The sequence below is a fragment of the Bubalus kerabau genome, chromosome 1 (assembly GCF_029407905.1).
Source record: "Bubalus kerabau isolate K-KA32 ecotype Philippines breed swamp buffalo chromosome 1, PCC_UOA_SB_1v2, whole genome shotgun sequence".
Classification (NCBI taxonomy): domain Eukaryota; kingdom Metazoa; phylum Chordata; class Mammalia; order Artiodactyla; family Bovidae; genus Bubalus; species Bubalus kerabau.
This window is the reverse complement of record NC_073624.1, coordinates 156,919,936-156,925,149: the sequence shown is the minus strand read 5'-3', so window position 1 is coordinate 156,925,149 and position 5,214 is coordinate 156,919,936.

The following is a 5,214-nucleotide window of genomic DNA, read 5'->3' as shown; positions in this document are numbered from 1 at the left end:
GACTTCCTGGAAGAAGACTGCACAGCATCCTCTGACTCCAGGCCAAAGGCCTTCAGAGCTGGCTTCCCAATGCTGCAAGCAGTCTCATTGCTCAGTCCCAGGGCAGCCTCAGAATGGATGGGAATGTGTAAAAAGGTCTTAAAGAATCTTGCTGAGAACCACTCTCCACAGATGCCCTTCAAACCTCTTCCAACAGAATCATTTATCAGGCATGTGACTACGGAGTCTGGAGCCCGGTCCAAAACTGCGTTTTACACGGGGATTAATGACTAGTGTGATCAACCAGGGAAGGCTGGCTTGCACAGCTCGGTGATGACATCATCTGGACAGCTCCTTTGTCCCTGGGAAGAAAAGCTCCACCCCTCGCCATCTCACAACCCTGCAGAGAGTCCCAAGGCCAGACTTCAGGGTCAAAACACAGCAGACGACAACGGGCAGGGCACTGCCACACCAGCCACTCCTCGTGAAGAGGCCCTCGGCCGGCTCCAAGCCAAGCGGCAGACTTGCGCGGCTCCTGATGGTCTGAGTAGCCACTAATAGGCGATGCGCCCGTGGGCAAGTCACTCACCCTCCCCACGCCTCAGTTTTTTCAACCACGAAACAGACAGGGATGTACCTGTTCCATTGTGTTGTTGTAAACCCCAAATGAATTTAAAACACAAAAAGTGCTTAGAAAAGCACCCAGTTCACAACAAGCACTATGATATCAGTCACTATCTTCTTAGAGCTTGGCTCCACGCCTCCAACTCTTACATTCATTCTCCTTCCATGACGTCAAAGCACAGCCTTCTGCCAGCTCAGCGCTCTGATGCAGCCGTGTCTCGTTTCCTCAGCAACAGAGACCACAGGGCATGCTTTCCTTCTCCCCGCTCATCCAAAATAGGGCCATTCTTTCACCAGTCCTCTCCTGTCCCTGATGGCTTCTGGGCTCATTACAACATAGAACAGTCAGTTATAGTAGCCCCAGAGTTAGGGACTCCCAATCAGAAGCTCCTTCTCTCTGCCTTGATGGAGGCAGTCAGACCGAGGGAGAAGGGCCTTCACCCCTTCCAGAAAGCTGGCCAAGCCGTTAGTCCTTGCTGGGTGTCAAGCCTCCTGGATTACAGTTGTGGTGTGGGGAGGGGACGGTCCCGTTTCCAGCCCTGCCTGACTGTGCCTCACCTCCTCAGGCAAGCAGGAGTCCTGCACAAATGTGGTGGGAGCTGGCTGGCTGTTCTGACAGCCAGTTAGGAACAGTCACCTGGTCACTTAGCTCATCATCGGCCCTGATGTTAAGGCCTTCCTTGATGTCTAACCCTTTCCCTCCCTCTCCTTCTCTCTCTCTTTCTCACACACACACAGCTTGTTTGTCCTGTGAAGACATGACCCTGACATAGAGAGGTCCACGGCAGCAAGGAAGGAGACGCTGGCAGGGTCAGCCACGGACAAACACGGCTCTGTGCAGCCAGCTGGGCCAGCAGAGCTTCCAGACATGAAGGGGTCCGAGCCTATTTGTGCTACCGTGACAACATACCACAAACCGGGCGGCTTATCAACCCCAGAAATCCATCCTTCACGTCTCTGGAGGCTGGAAGCCCAAGACTGTGGTACCAGCGGCCAGCGCAGGCCCTCTTCCGCTGCAGGCTTCTCCCTCTGTCCTCACACGCTGGAAGGGCCCTGAGTAACATGGACACGTGTCTCTCACTGTGTCCTCCCTACCTGGAGGGCTCAAAATGTGAACCCAGAGACAAACCCAGTGAACTGTGGTCTTGGGGCCTCTGCTGCTCAGAGCCTTCGGAAGGCAACTGCCACTTGGAGAAACCTAGACCACCGGAAACCAAGCCTGGTTGTGCCCCCTGCCCGAGGCCTGAGTGAGACAAGGGGCTTCAGCTTGCCCTGATCCACAGCAGATGTGTTCAGGTGTACCTGCCCTGCCCACATCCCTGGCTGAAGGGGCAGCCCCAAGTGGCCATGTCTATACCACTTGTTCTCTTCTGAATGGATGGGAGATAGATAAGATACCTGACCTAAGGATATCAAGCTCACTGGCTAATCAGTGACCAATCAGATTTTTTTCTCTCAAGAATTTAGACCAAGTTAGACGGTGATGGGCATTTGAGGTTGTGTAGAGTTATGTTGACCCTACAGCAAACCAAGCAAAAAGAATGGAGAAGAAAGGTATGCCAAGCAGAGGAACCATAAATAAGCAGAGGGGTCCTGCCTGCAGAGACGAAAACAGCAGAGAGGCTCAGAGAGAGGCAAAGGGCAAAGACCACACAGCCCAAGAGAGACAGGAGACTCCGACAGAGAGGCAAGCCGCCTCACTCTCTGATGGCCTACCAGATCTGGTCCCCACGAGCTGCCTGGCCTCACTTCCCACCAAAGAACTCTGTACCGCTCCAATAACTGCGGTCTGCCTGACCCCCAGTGCATAAGCTGGCTCACACAGACTGCGTTCCATGCAACCCAGTGATCCCCACCTACAATAATGAGGCCAAGGGGCATCCACCAAGGGGCGGGGGTGCATCTTTCAGGGGCCTCTTGGTCCTGGTGTGAGGAATTGCTCTCTATGCCCGTCTGAATGTTCTCTCCATCCTTCCCATGGGCCCAAGTCCCATGTGCCTGTTAAAATATCCCCAAGTTCCTGGGCAGTATGCAGATCAGGCAGCATACTGAATTTAGGGTGTCGCAGCTCAGCTGTCTATAGAGATAAGGGGAGAGGTCTACAAAACCATCCTGGACTCACTGCCCTTCACTGAGAAACCTTCAGTGCAGCCACATGATGGATTTTCTCTTCTGGAACCAAGACAGTCTCCTCCACCAAATAAAAATATGACCCTTTAAGGCCACTGCATCATCAGCATGGCAAGCCACTGGAAATCAAAAAACCTGGATTCAAATTCTGGCTGCACGACTTACTACCTCGGCGACTTGGAGCAAATAACTTAGCCTCTCTGTTGCTCAACTTTGTCATCTCCTATGGAGATAGCATCTGACTGGAATGGAGAAGATGCAGCAAAATAAGGTATCTAATTAAACATATTGTAGGAGGTTGCCTATGATACTGCCTGCCTAACTGCCTGCCTTTCTTTGTACGTGCCTGGCAACAAGCAGGTATGAAATGAATGTATTTTGATGGACAGGGGCAGCTGCTCGGTTGATTGGTTTTTAGACATCCACTAATGACAGAGAAAAACCCACTGAAATGGAAGAATTTCAGGTAGCAGTGTGAATAATGTTTTACATTTTTGTAGGAGTTGATCTTCTAAAATACCATCTCACAACCACTCTGGGATACAGAGGCAGAACTACTATCCTCAACTCACAGATAGAGCATCTGACTACCCCACTATTTTTCCCATCCCTCACCAGGGTGAGCCAGTTCTTCATGCCCAGAGGGAACCTGAATAAGCTTAGGTAGACCATTTGTCCCTGTCTTGAGCGCTGTCTTTTTCAGATTCAGGACTATAGGGATGTCCATGAAGACGTGGAGCTGCTTTTTTTTCTTTCTTTGGCTGAGCTGTGGCACATGGGATCTTAATTTCCTAATCAGGGATTGAACCCATGCTTCCTGCAGTGGAAACTCAAGAGTCCTGATCACTGGATCACCAGGGAATTCCTTCCCTGGAACTACTTCTTTTTGTCCCTAGGCATTTAGAGGGGCTCTGTGGACCTCCAAAAGCCAGGCCAGGGAGCCTCTGCCCAATGGAACAAGTCACTTTCACAAACTCCATCAGGTAAACGCAGCTCAGCACCTTTCCCCACAAGAAGACTGGGAGCCATCAGGAATTAAGAGTGGGATTTCTAGAAAGTGGCTGTCCACACTCAAAGGCTGTCCCTGTGTGACCTCAGACACTTTGCTTACCCTCCCTAAGCCTATTTCTTCTGATGGAACAGTACCGATCTCATCAGGCAATTGTGAGGATGAAGTGAAATAATTCAAGAGAGGTCAGCCCCAAGGCAGGTGCAAGGTAAGGGCCTGACAAACATCAGCCCCTTCATCCTATGGAGGTGGCTATCCGTGATGCCCACGACCACTAAACATGCACAGTGCAGAATGCTCTCTCCCAGCCTGCACCATGCTATGAACCCCTTGAGAGCAGGAGCCGTATCTTATTCGTCCTGCTACCCCCCAATTCCCAGCACAAGCTCTGGCACAAATTGTAAGAAAGAAGGAACAAATGAACAGGTTCCTTATAGCACGTTCAGCTCTTGAGTTGTTTGGCTGTGATTATCAGGAAAATGCATTTGAGTCCACACCTGTCACCTGGGAGAGTCAAGAGCCTAGGCATGGGCTTGGGACTAGGGCTTCTAGACCCCAAAAATGTAATACTCCTATCACAGATAATGCACTTATCAATGATTGGGAGCCCAGGCCAGTGGGAGGGATGCCGTTTCCTCTGAGCTCCAGGAACAGATTCTCAGCTGGGACACTGGCTCCCTGCCTATCCCTCTCAACACAGACAGGCAGACATGCATTTATATGCACACGCACACACAATCAGGGCAGGGAAGAACGTCCCCAGGCTGACCTCACCTAGAAGATGCCAATCCTCCTGGACAACAGGAGCTGTGGGATCCAGGTCAGGCGGGGATCTGTAAGAATACCTTGGGGTCCACAGGTGGGTCCTTTTCTCTGAGGTCTGGGCATGTGAGATACCAACAGAGGTGGATCTATCTACCTTGCATACTCTAAGAGATCAGATCGAATCTGGGAAGTAGATTCTAAAATAAAGTTAGAGACTAAAAAGAATGCAAATGAAGTCATGAATGAAGGAGATTCAGAATTCCGACCAAGAGCTGAGCCCAAAGGAAGGCCAGGGTGAAGGCACAGGGTGTGGCCCTAGGATAGCTTCCCACCTTCAAATGGTTCCACCAGGCCACCTCCCCCAGGAGAGACATCACCATACTTACCTACTGGTGGCATGACACCAAAGCAGGAAGATACCATGTGATGAGCCATTTCATCACTCACCCTACGGTGAGACAGACTGCAGGGCTGAAGGCTTGCTGAAGAGGTGTCAGCCACAGCTCTTAGGAGGAGGAGGACTGGGAGGAGGAATAGGCCAGAAACAGAGACAGGAACCAGCCATCTCTTACCATTTCTACCACCCTACGTATTAGACGCCAGGAACACAGAACAGCTCTTCCATGCCTCCATGTCTTTCTTCTTGCTATATGCTTTCCTCGGGATGTCCTTCTTACATTTCTTACCCTGCTAGTCACAATTCAAGA